General features: G+C 45.8%; 1 protein-coding gene across 4 annotated transcripts in view; it reads right to left on the reverse strand.

Annotated features, from left to right (window-relative positions):
* The window catches only part of WWOX (WW domain containing oxidoreductase), a 973,868-nt gene that overhangs the window by 432,426 nt on the left and 527,666 nt on the right, over positions 1–13,776 (reverse strand). The gene's annotated exons all lie outside the window — the stretch shown is intronic.

The following is a 13,776-nucleotide window of genomic DNA, read 5'->3' on the forward strand; positions in this document are numbered from 1 at the left end:
AAGAGGATTATGGAAAGCTGCTATGGGCAAAACTGACATGCAAATATTACAGGTAAAGTCAAGACTTCTGAGGCTATACTCCTGAGACATACGTGGAGGGGAAACAAATTCCCTTTTCAATTCTCGTACAATCCTGGGCTTATCAGGAAAAACAACAAGGGTCTGGTGCTGATGTTTCCTTTCAACACCAAACACTCCAATTTCAGACTCACGGGCAACTGTAAGTGTCTAACTAGAATTTAAAACCACTGTTGGGCGTTCAGTAATTTTTAATGAACATCTTGTATTTATGATAAATGATAGTGGTCTTCCATTTATATTAGTGATATAAAGCGTTCCTTATAAATAGCTGTAATTATGAATCTACGTATATACAAAGGTAAATTAAAAACAAGTGATATAACAGAAAAGCAAACAGGACAAAAGTTGTGAAGGTGGTATAAAAGTGAAGTTTGGGAAACACTGTTTCACATTATCAAAAATGTGAAAAACCACAAAAAAGGAAGGTGGCCGTAAACAAACGGGTCTTGAAAAACTCTAGCGAGAGAAGATGAGGCGACAGCCAACAGCCCTCCACTCAGAGTCTGCGATGACACAGAGTGACTGTCACATCTTTATTCTTGTGCAAACACCACGCTCGTTCTCAGGAAAGGAGGAACTCAGAGCCAACGGAGATAATTCCTGAGCCCTTCCTGAGAATTACAGCAACAATCACTCCCACCTGCCATGGGTCCAAAAGCCACGGGAAAACAGGCCAGGTCAGGGATATCTCAATGAATTTCCATGAACTTACTTCTATTTTATTTAACTTAACTAAAGGACTGAGCCAAGTTTCCTTAAACTCAGATATGCCCACAGATGGTTAGTTAAGTATAAAGGTTTAATTTCTGATTTAAAAAAATTAGCCAAGGATATTGATTAGAACATATTCCAGGTAGATGTTATCTGTGCATCAAACTATCTCGAAACGTAGAGGTGTAAGACAACCACTTCTTCTGTTCGTGGATTCTGTGAGTCTGGAATTTGCAGAGGGCGCCAGGGTGACAGCGGGTGTCTGTTTCACAACGCTGGGAAGCTGGAGTCATCTGCAGGCTCACTGGTTCGCTTTGGGTCTGATGGTTGACGCAGGCTCAGTTCCTATCCACGGAGGCCTCTCTACGTGGTGTCTCCACGTGAGCCAGAATGAGCTTCCTCACAGCATCGTGGCCAGGTTCCAAGATGAAGCATCCCATGAGTGAGACAGGAACAGATGGAAGCTGTATCATCTTTTATGACCTGACTTCAGAAGTCCTACAATGTCCCCTGTACCACATTCTAATTAGTTCGCAGCAACTCAGTAAGGGCGGCCCCATTCTAGGATGGACTTAGACTCTTTTGCTGAGACAATGCCGAAGACTTTGCAGGCAAGTGTCAAAACCACGACAGAAAGGATTAACAGCAGAGGAACACTACACACCCTGCATCCTGCCCTCATCTCCCCTTCTTACAGTCTCCCCACTCCATAGCCATCATGATGACCATGAAAACCGTCCACATTATCACCCAAACGCCAAGTTCTAGTGCTTCATGCTGCCTCTTCTTCATTTCAAGGTAATGACTTTCACAACTGAAAAAGTCCAAGGAAACGAGGAAGGAAAGAAGGTGAGAAAGGGACGGGTGAGAATGGGATGAGAAAAAGAAGGAATTAACAAAGAGAAAAAAGGCAGAAAGAAGCCTACATTCCTTTCCTTTGTCACAAGCCTACACTGAAACACTGCGATGCTCAAAGAAACCAATGCCAGAAAGATCTCCCGAGGAGACACAGTGTAAGTATGTACCTTTGAAGTCACACATTCTACGAAAGGGTTTGGAAATCACTGAGCCGTCCCTTAAAAAGTAGAGCAATCAGCACCTTAATGTGGGTGTGCTTCTCGGTTCCAAGTTCTAACCTCAGCTCTAACCTTGGACGTGTCACGCTGCTGTGTCAAATACCAGCCCTATCTCTAAGGAACACAGGCAATTAAACATTGACCGAGGTGTGAGCCACCTGTGAGCACTCCTGAGTCTTCCACAGCCCAGTCAAAACAGATTCATTTCAAAGCAAACACAAAAAAACCAACCAACACAACAAGCAACTTCCTACAAATGATACCAACTAATTTCGACATTATCTTAATACCAAACATAACGTGTTGGAGGCTACAGTGACACCAGTGTCAACTGCTCTGCAGTTGATTTGATACTGAAAGTTGGGTAACTCTGTTAATGATGATAATCTGTTATTCCGAAGGAAACAGAGTGACTGGAATTTTAAAATCATCGCCCAGTTTCTACCACCTCCTGTGGCTATTGAGTTCCCAGGATTCTTGGATTCCTGGTGGTTCCCTAATGGAACAGACACCCCACATCTCATACGATAAGCCAAAAGAGAAAGTAATTCATGGGTTTGTTTTTTTTTCCTCCCTAAGTGATTTATTTCTCCTGGACTTGTGTGAATGAGTCCTAAGCAATAAGGCCATCTCCTTGAAGAAGCCTTCCCTAAACACTCAGCCACCTTGTTAATTCATTGGTTTGTTTGTTCCTTCATGTTTTATCCATCAAACCTGGATGAATTTGGGTAGTGCATGAAATATTGGGACTCAGAGACTGATGAATGGTGGTGCTGCATATTATGGGGTGAACTGTGTCACTCCAAAAGATACGATTGGGATTTCTCTGGTGGCTCAGTGGTTAAGAATCCGCCTGCCAATGCAGGGCACACGGGTTCGAGCCCTGGTCCGGGAAGATCCCACATGCCGCAGAGCAACTAAGTCTGTGTGCCACAACTACTGAGCCTGCGCTCTAGAGCCCACGTGCCACAACTACTGAAGCCTGCGTGCCTGGAGCCCGCGCTCCACGACAGGAGAAGCCGCTGCAGAGAAGCCTGCGCACTGCACAAAGAACAGCCCCCACTCGCCGCAACTAGAGAAAGCCCGCGCGCAGCAACAAAGACCCCAAGCAGCCAAAAATAAATTAATTAAAAAAAAAAAGATATGATGAAATCCTGGACCCAAGTGCCTGCGAATGTGACCTTATTTGGAAATAAGGTCTTTGCAGATGATTGAGTTAAGAGTAGAATGAGCCCTAATTCACTGACTGGTGGGTGTCCTTATGGGAAGAGAAGAGACAGACACACAAGGCGAAGGGGATGTGAGGAGGGAGGCAAAAGCTGGTGTGATGCACCTACGGGTCAAGCAACACCAAGGGCTGCCAGCAATGCCAGCAGCAATACCTTTGCTAAAGGAAGGGCATGGAACAGATTCTCCCATAGAGCCTTCTGAGGGACCAGGGCCCTGCTGACACCTTCATCTGGGACTTCTAGCCTCCAGACCTGTGAGAGAATGTATGTCTGTTGTTCTAAGCTGCCCAGTTCGTGGTACTTTGTTACAACAGCCCTGGGAAACCAAGATGCCACATGAATGCGACCAGCACCTGTAAAACACCTACCAGGCGTCAGGGGCTCCTTACAAGGCGCTCAGCCTCCCGAAATGCAAACGGAAACAAATAAAACACACGGTTACCCTTGAGAAACTCTTAAGGGAAAGAAGTGAGGAAGAGATATATCTGGAAAACTCCACATATACATAAAACCTCATCAAATCATGCTCACTGCTCCCCAGAAAATGTCTCCTGGAGGGTGCAGGAAATGGTCGTGCGGTACTTATGCAGAGCTTACAGAATGTAGTTTTCAGTCCCAAGGGCAATGAGATGATTTTGATGTAAGCCGAGAGGGAAGTGCATGGAAATGCTTTCCCAGCTCTGGGGATTTTTGTCATTTCACCGGGGGCTTCACACGAGGGGGTTTGCTTCTCCAAATTCCCCAAGCCAAGGGTCACTGACCAGCCTGACTATATGAAGTAAGGATATGCCAATAACTCTGATAGTTGATTACAGAGATGGTCCTCATTGCGGGTACGATATGCTAAAAACTATGCGCCTTGACTGCTTCTGGAAGAAGTAAGGACACGAATGAACGAATGGACGGTTCTTCTTATGAGTTGCTGCTAAAAGTTATGTCAACGAGAACTCTCATTTTCATAGAACACGGTGGAAAATCAACCTGCAAGGTACTGTAGAGATAATGCAATCCAACTACTTTATCACCAGGGACTTTGTTCATTCCTGGCACCCAGAGCCCCTGGAAGAGGGTCCCATCTGTGACAGGCACTCCCTAAAGATTTAATTATAGATGATAAATGAAGGGCTGAGACCCAGAACAGGGGGATGAGGCGAAGCCTGCTTAGATCCTCACTAAACGCACTTCTCTCTTCTTCCAGGACATCCTTAATTCTTGCCAGCGAAATGAGGGTGGACGTGAGGGACGATGCTTCCAGGCCCGGCCCAGTAACATCCCATGTGGTTGATGCTTCCTCTCTCTGCTCTTCTGCTGGGTGTGGACGAGAGTGTGCCATGGAGGCCGTCGGGTGATGGTGAAGGCCCTGGATGGATAAAGCGTAGGTCCCTGAATGACCCACAAGAGACTATGACCAGAGCTATAAATAAATCCTTATGATATTAAGAATTAAGTGTTCAATCACTGAAATTTTAGGGTTATCTGTTACATCAACTAGTTTAGTCTGTTGCCAAGGAATGGAGAGCAAGGTCCCTTTTTGACCTTAGCAGAGATGGGAAAGCAGTGAGCAACTGTCAGGAGTGACTCCAGAGGGGGCTCCCATGGCCAGATTAGCAGCAAGGCTGTTGACGTTACACAGCAGCTCTCGGGATCTGTGAGAGGTGGGTAAGAGAAGGTGGGGGAGAAGCGTGACAGAATAAGGGGAAGCTGGAAGGAGAGACATGAGCAGATAAGAACAAGGTGCAAGACGTATTTTGTGGCTTATGTTCATTTATAATCACAGCCCGGAGCAATCGGGCATCCTGCAGTCGCCCTTACCTCTGCTGCCTCAGTCCTCATGGAGGGAAACTTTTAATAGCAAAGGCCACCGTGACAGACAGTGACTCCAAAAGCAAGAAACTATGCTTTATGGCGCTGGGATGTCTCAAAAGCTCCCTAGGTGATCCTAATATCTTACCAGAGTTGGGTACTGCCGGAGAGTGAACTTGAGATATAAATAAGAAAGTAGATGCTCTGTAGCTACTGAGAAAGCTTGGCCATCCTGGGAGGATGCCCCGTTCTCCACTTCTGTTGGCCAACAGGGAAGCAGCCTACCTGCATGGCTTTTACCTTTACTTTTCCTCACTCTCCTCTAGTCCTTACAAATGTTTTCTGGTTTAATCCAGGTGCACACAATTCCCAGATTCCTTGTATCATTTTCTATGCCTTTGTTTATTAAAAAAAAACCCCAAAACAGTAAAACCCCAGCAAACTATAGTTCCTTTAAATCTTGCTCCAGTTTTGTCCCTCTTCTACTCCTGTAGTCTCTCCACCACACTAACCAGCTGGTGAGCCCTCACAGCCATCTGACGTACGACAAAGCTGTTGGAGAGATAGAATGACTGCTGGCGTTGTTCACAGTACTCCATGAAATAAAATATGGTGGAAACCACGAAGCTGCCACTATTTATAGGGTGCTTCCTACATGCCAGGAACGGTGACAACTGATGTCTATTTCATAGTCACTTTCAGATGTTACCGTGATCATTTAATCCTCAAACATCTCCATGAGTCAGATACTGTTATCATCTCCATTTTATAGATGAGGAAACTGAGCCTAAGAGGGTTGAGTAAAACTGCCCAAAGTCAGGTCATGCAACTGGGTGACAGAGCTGGAATGACACCCCTGGAGCCAGTGACCGTAACCACTACCAGAGGCCGTGGTCATTGGTCTCTTCCACTGGACAGACAGGGAGCATGCCCTGTGCTAGCTGTTTCCTCAATCTCTTTTGCCTGTCTTGACAGGTAGATGCTGAACCAATAAATGAATCAATGAATCGTCCTAGTTTTACCTTTCATGGGATTAGGGAATGCATGATCGTGATCTTAAGGCACATGAAGGAAGATATGACATTAGTGAAAACTGCAGCTTCTTAATTTTAAAAAAAAAGCACTAATAATATACAAAATGCCACCTTCAATGAAAAAAATGGCTGGATTCTAATTTATTTAATACTTTAAATAAACATCTCCTTAATGGGCAGTAAGCATCTGTCCAGCCACATGTGTATAGATGGGTTTCCTGGCATTGTCACGATATCGAATATTCCAGCTTCTGTATATACGTTTGTTTTTGCTCTACATGCCTATTCGTTGGGATAGAAAGCAGGGCCCATTTATTTGTAGGAAAGAAGAATGGAAAATCTATAGAGCACTAGTTACATGATCAGCACTGTGTACAACTTGCCTCATCAATCCCCAGAGCCCCCCCGTGAGGATGCTCTCCGTCACCCAATATCTCAGAAAAGGCTCACGGAGGTTAAAGTCACACAGTCAGTTAAGTAGTGGGATGAGGTTTTGAACCCAGGTGTCTCAGATTTCAAAGCACATATCCTTTCTTTATACAGGATATTTTTTCTAAAATGAGTGGTTCAGGCTGCCCTGAACTTAACACTTATGACTACTAAAGAAGAAAAACTATCCTGACCTCTGGCCTTAAACATCGTCATACAATAATAACAAGAATAAATGTTATCACCACACATATTTTTTCAAAAGGACCTAGGAATTAACAAGTAAATGGGAACAATATTGTGATGTATTTAAAACTTGAAGGGGAAAAGGGGCACTGGGATATTGGAAGAAAAAAATTCATTCTTTTTTTTTTCTGCGGCACGTGGGCCTCTCACTGTTGTGGCCTCTCCCGTGGCAGAGCACAGGCTCCGGACGCGCAGGCTCAGCGGCCACGGCTCACGGGCCCAGCCGCTCCGCGGCATGTGGGATCTTCCCGGACCGGGGCACGAACCCGCGTCCCCTGCATCGGCAGGCGGACTCTCAACCACTGTGCCACCAGGGAAGCCCCATTCTTTTCATTATGGAAAAATGCTTTGTTTCTTTCTTCAGATAGACATGGAGCACATGTTAAGGATACTGTAGAAAGGATGATGGGCCGTAAGGAATTTATGACACTCGCCCATCGTGAGACGCAAACCACGTGGTACCCAAATCAAGAACCACAGTATACGGAGACGCGAGGCTGCGAGATTTATATAAATCACATCTACAAGTGATCACGGACGAACTACCTCCAACACGTGGGCTAACAAAATGCAGGAGCTGGCAACAGCAAATCCAAAAACTGAAAGGGAGACCCCCCTGGCACAGCCTCGTCAGCGGTCCCGACGGCTTTTCTGCCGCTGGAGGTGAGCTCTGGGTTTCGTTCTGAGAGGGGGTGGACGGTGGAGGGGACGTACTTGTCTTTTGGTCGGGACCAAATGAGTTTTAAACGCAGCTTTGTGGCCCCTGTTTAAACAGCTGTTTATTCTCTCCCCCAGAAATTACCTAACGTGCTTTTGGAGGCAGCCACTTGGAGGCTGCCTGTCTAACGGACTTGGGGAATAACCTGAAACCCTGCAAGAGACCAACAAGCGGAGACCAGTGGAAATTTATAGCGTAACCCAAGCTTATGGAATCATAAACGGCGAGGGTTTTCTTTCATAGAGTCAGAGCCTCACGTTCAATTCCAGGGTCAAGAACATGAAACACTGGCAGGCTTCCTAGGACAAATACAGTGGTCTGAAATCCTCAACAACTGGCTCTGGTTTTCAAAGACACATTATGATAGAAGATCCTGAGGTAGAGCGACGGGTTCCTGAGGACTTTTCCAGAACAATGGTGTCATTTTTAATAAAGGAAAGAAAAGGTGGTAAATTTTGGAACATACAGGGAGGTGTAAGTGCTTTTTCTGTTCTGTGTGGTTTTGTTTTTAAACCTATACGGCCACTGGCAAGCAAAATTTCTTGAGAGAAAAAAGAAAATAATTTAGAAAGAGCTATACACCTGTCATATACCTGTCATTATTATGAAGAGTCTCTGTGTCTCACACGTGCACATAATCTTCAAGTCTATCAGACAAATCACACTGGGCCTGAAGTCTTCCTGGTGGGGTCTAGAAGGAACACATCAATTCTCAAACACTAACAATTTTAAATTAGGACAAGAAGGAATGTTGTTAGTAAGATAGAGAACAGGAGGGAGGCATTTTCAACTTGCAGAGTAACAATGCGATTAAATTGAGATCCTTGTTTCCTGAACCCAGTCGGTTTGCAAAATGTACAGTAATGCTTTTATATGGAAATTATCTAAACTCAAAAAACCTTTCTCTGTAAATTGAATTGAGACAGGCTTAGAGTAGAACACTTTGGTGAAAACGTGCTTAAAATGAATAAAACAGTAAAGCGAAACAAGTATTTTGCAGAAGAGTACGGCAAATAAACGCTAGGTTTTTCTTTCCTTTTTTGTTGTTGTTTATTTGTTTTGTTTTTGATTGATGCCTGTTATGCCCAGAGAAACAGATAAAACTCTCACCTACAGATTCAGTTTTTCACTTGCAACTGCTTAAAGTCAAGTGATATTTTCCATTAGGGAAATTACAAACATTTCAGATGAGGTAAGTATATATAGAAATATTATGAGCCAGCCTAAGATAGGACAGACTAACCTATCTGAATAAAGATGCCTGTTTCAAAATGCTCTTGCAACGTGCCCAGGGGTCTCTTTCCTTTTTAAAAAATTGTATTTAAAATTCTCCGCCCCCCCCCCCCCCGCCTTTTCTTACTTAACAACACATGTGTCTCCCGTTTACCAGCATTTCGTCTTGGCGCTCCCTTCCTTGGATGGCTGCTGTAACATCTGTAGGCTTTTTCACTGCACGTGCAACAATATCCCCAATGAGCCCACGTACACTTTTAAGGCAAGCTTGGTATCTTTTGATTTTCCTTCTCTCCTTGAACTGACACCACCTAATAGATTTAGCAAGCAGTGGTCTCACAAGAATGAATGAGCAGGGAGAGTTAAGCACACTAGCAGTGGGGAGTCTCCCCAGAATAACCCACTGGACGTGATCACTGGCACTGTGTCGATGGCTAGCTGCCAGACACCGCGCTTAACACAGTGAGTGCACTGACTGCTTCCGTGACGATGTGATAGACTAGACAATGAGCTTTGAGGGGAAAGGGATTACCCACAACCAGACAGATGATATGTGACGGGGCTTGGATCTGAAACCAGGTGTAAGGACCACAGTCTTAACCAATCCCCTTAGCTCTGTTGGACAGGAATTCTGCTCATCCATTTACGCCCTCAACACTACTGCTTTCTACAGTGCCTGAGGCCTTACACAATTTGTAAGAAATGAATGAATGACGTTTCAGTTCCATTTACTTCGAAGGAACCCCAGTTGCTATTTTCCCCAGATCTTGGAACGGTACCCCCCAACCCATCTCTCTCTCCTCAGCTCTATCCATCCCTTTATTCATTTCTCCCCCGTGTGAATCAGCAGAACATTCCTGGCGTGTATTAGGGGCTCCATAAATATTTGTCACCTAAAATAAACACTTCCTTTTCAAAAACTTTCCTTACAAAAACTGGGAGTCTCCTAAGCTATGTATTTTCCCCATCAAGATTATGGAGAGGGACACAGAACTTATCAAGGTAGTCATTCATTAATATTTATGTCAAGTATTCAAACATGATGCTTTCCATTCAAGTCTGGAAAACAGCTGGAAACTTCATAGCTAGTTATAAAGTTTGCCTCCAATTATAAAGTTAACCAAAAAAAGCATCAAATTTATTGAACTCCAAACACTGTAAAAACTCAGTGATAACTCCTGAGCCAGTCTCTCTCTCTCTCTTTTTTTTTGGAACCACAATAATTCTTTTACGATGGTATCCAGTGAGAATCCCTCATGGAATTTTCTCTGAACGTGGAAAGGCACATGGCCTCTGTGGTAATACAGCTGCGTCACGACATTATTGTTTACAAATGTGCAAAATAAGTACCCAAACCAATAAAAAATAATAACTTGGGCATCCACAGAGAAGAGATACTATAAACACGCAATGGCCCATACTTTCTCTACAAATAACTGTTGAAGCAAAAATACAACCACCAAAACCCCTTATTTCAAACCCCTTCTCATAAAGCAAATAGCGCTGGCCGTCCGGCAGCTAATACCACTGCGCTTTCCCAAGCAAAAATGCTTTCTTGTTAACATTTATCATTGAGGTGCCATTCAAGTAATGGCAGTCAAAGTGGATCCATTTACCATAAGCCACTTGGTGCTGAGGCTACTCTGTTTTGAACGGGTTTCAAACCAGCACACAGCTTCCCCACATCACCAAAGAGGTGGGAAGGACAGAGAGACAAACATAAAGAGATGGCGGGAAGGAAGGAGAGGAACAATACGGAACCTTCCGAATATGTTGGCAACTACCATCCACCGCAATCCTCCACCAGATCCACCAGAGACCAAGCCTGAGGAATCCTGCATGTGAGGCTCCAAAGTAGCAGTGAAGTCTTGCCCTTCCGGGCTTCTGCCTGGAATACTCCTCTCCCCTCCCATTCCACCTCTTCCGTATGTCGAGGGAAGCTCCTGGTCACTCATCAAAACCCAACTCAACTCTCTCCTCCTCCAGGAAACCTTCCTTGTCCAACATCAGAGAAAGCATACCATCCCCTTCACAGCAGTACCTCTGAACCCACTATCAGTTTAAGCACGAAATGCACAGCTGCTGACCACCTCCCAAGAGGCAAGCGCGGCTCAAGAGGCACTAGAGATAGAGTGGTGAACCAGATGGACAAGAAACTTGCTCTCTCTAAACATGTCCATCCATACATAATATAACAGCAGGCAGGATTACATTAGCACATTATCTCAATTGTATTCTATTGGGTTCTACACTTACTGCAGTTATGATGCTGTCTCCCACGGCAGACTACGAACTCACTCACTGTATCTCTGTATTCACATGGTTTCTCAGTTCAGCCGTGTCTGTGGAGTTGATTTACATTAAAATTTTAAAACCACATTAACTATTTCTACAGTCTGGATCAAGCACTAGGCCGGCCTGGGGAGAGAGACTAAATTTATACTAAACACCTCTGCCCTTGAGGAGCTCAGAGCCAATGCCCGGGCAACTCGTAAAATGATCATAATATGAACAGAAACGCTTACCCTTTTCTACTTTTCAGGGCAAACGTCACTTCCTGTCATCCTCACAACAACTGTGAGAGTTGTTATTAGCCCCATTTTACAGCTGAGGACACTGAGGCATCTCCCTATCCCCTGATTTTGGTAAAAGGGGCAGGATAGACCTCTTCCGAAATGAACACAATAGAAGCCTCACGAAGCTGGCGAGATCAGGTAAAGGATGCCTGCTTAAAGAAACGGGGACACGCCAGAAGGGTGACGGGTGATCGGGAGGGTAAACTGAGGCTACCGATGAAAAAGACCCTGGGCCATGGTTATCCAGCAGCACGATGAGGAACACTCTTCCTCGGGATCCATGCTCTAAGGAAACCTCCCGGGAGGGGGTCCCATGGGATTCTATCTCATGTCACAAGAAGAGCAGCTCAGGGACCTGAGAGGGGGGACCTCACCTAAAATGGGGGGTGCAGGTGGGACGAGGGACTAACTCCAGTGTTGGAGGGAAAGCAGAAGTTAGCAGCTGTATTAGTTCCTAGAGCTGCTGTCACAAAGCACCACAAATGGGCTTAGAACAGCAGAAATTAACTGTTTTGCAGGAGTAGAGGCAGAAGTCTGAAGTCCAGGTGTCAGCAGAGCCATCCTCCCTGCAAATCCTCTAGAGGAGGATCCTTCCTTGCCTCTTCCAGCTTCTGGTGGCCCCAGATGTCTCTCAGCTTGTGGCAGCGTTAATTCCTACCTCTGCCTCTTTCTTCAAATGATGTTCCCTCTGTACCTCTTCACATGGCCTTCCTTCTGTGTGTGTCTCTGCCTCTCTGTTTAAATTTCCCCTTTATTGGGCTTCCCTGGTGGCGCAGCGGTTGAGAGTCCGCCTGCCGATGCAGGGGACATGGGTTCGTGCCCCGGTCCGGGAGGATCCCACGTGCTGTGGAATGGCGGGGCCCGTGAGCCATGGCCGCTGAGCCTGCGCGTCCAGAGCCTGCACTCCGCAACGGGAGAGGCCACAGCAGTGAGAGGCCCACGTACAGCAAAAAAAGAAAAAAAAAAAAATTTCCCCTTTACATAAAGAAACTAGTCATACTGGATCAGGGCCCCCCCTAATGACTGCATTTGAACTTGACCACCTCTGTCAAGATCGTACTTCCAAATAAGGTTACATTCTGAGTTACTGGAGGTTAGGACTTCAACATACCCTTTTGATCCTTTGTGGGGGGCATGGCAGCAGGGCAGTGGGGGCCAAATGACACAGTTATGAAAGAGCATCTGGTCCCTGAGCAGATGCTTTGGTCAGCAGCCCAGCAGCCCTAGCTCCTGCAGACTCCTGCTTGCTGTCCCAGCAGCGCAGGTGGCCACGTGACACAGTCCCTGCCCGTCAGACATATCTGGAGAATCACACGGCTGGTGACCCACAACTCTGACAAGTGTCGAGCTGTCTCGCCAGCTGACCCAACGCCAGCGACCACCGCCCTCTGGGCTTCTAATTAAGCCAGAAAAGAAGAGGCCCTGTTTGTTTAACCTAATTTGACTTAACGTTTCCTCTAACTTGCAGCTGAACTCATTCCTCATTGATAAACCTTCTAATTGGTCACTGTGTTTCCAATCCTCATCCAGCACCATCCATTCTCTACCCAGCAGCCAGGACACTGGCATGGGTCCTATCATGCCAATGTGACAATTTCATATGTCACAGCTTATGTCAAACGCATGTCATATCTTATATATCAAACAGAGATCATACATGATGTCACATCTGATACGATATCAAACATACCATGTATCATATATCACATATCATATACCAGTCTGTCTCTAGCTCCTTATTAGCTAGAGTAAAATCTCAAGCCCTCACCATGGTGTGCAAGGCTCTGTGAGATGTGGCCCTGGCCTGCCTCTCAGCCTTCACCTTGAATTTCCCGCTGCATTTACTCTGTTCTAATTCCACTGCACCTCTTCAGTGCCTAAAACACGCCAAGTTCCGTTCCTTCTCACCAAGCTCCAGTGGTGGCGACTGTTTCCCCTGCTTGGAACACTCTACCACTGCATCTCTGAGCACCTAGCTCCTCGTCATTCTTCGTGTTAGAAGGATGCTACAACACTGCCCTCGCACAGGCAGGTCGAATGAAGGAGAGAAAACCAAACGTTCCTTGAGCACAATCGTGTGAGACGACCACCTTCTAGACAGAGACCCCACGCAAGAGCTTTGGGTTCACCCAATCCCCTAAGGTCATCATTTTGTCTTCTGTTTCCCGCTTCCCTTCCATCCCACCAAACACAGTCTCATGGAAATAAAACAGGAACATGGGCACATGTGTAGGCATGCAGCCCTCCCAGTCGGAGGGAGAGCCAGGACCACAGCTAGGTTCCTTGCCCCTCAATCCCAGGTCTTAGGTCTTTCTTTCTTTCACACGACCACATACGCAGATCAGTACCCGGGTATTAGTCTGCCAGGGCTGCCATAACAAAATACCCACAATGGGTGGCTTAAACAACACAAATTTATCTTCTCACAGTGCTGGAGGCTAGACGTTGGCAGTTTGGTTTCTTCTGAGGCCTCTCTCCTTGGCTTGCAGACGGCCACCTTCTCGCCGTGTCCTCATGTGGCCTCCCCTCTGTGCGTGCCCCCCTGGTTCCTCTGTGTGCCTCCAAATTTCCTCTTCTTATAAGGACCCCAGTCAGATTAGATTAGGTTCCTCCCCAATAGCCTCATTTTAACCTAATCAC

The sequence above is a fragment of the Tursiops truncatus genome, chromosome 19 (assembly GCF_011762595.2).
Source record: "Tursiops truncatus isolate mTurTru1 chromosome 19, mTurTru1.mat.Y, whole genome shotgun sequence".
Taxonomy (NCBI): Eukaryota; Metazoa; Chordata; class Mammalia; order Artiodactyla; family Delphinidae; genus Tursiops; species Tursiops truncatus.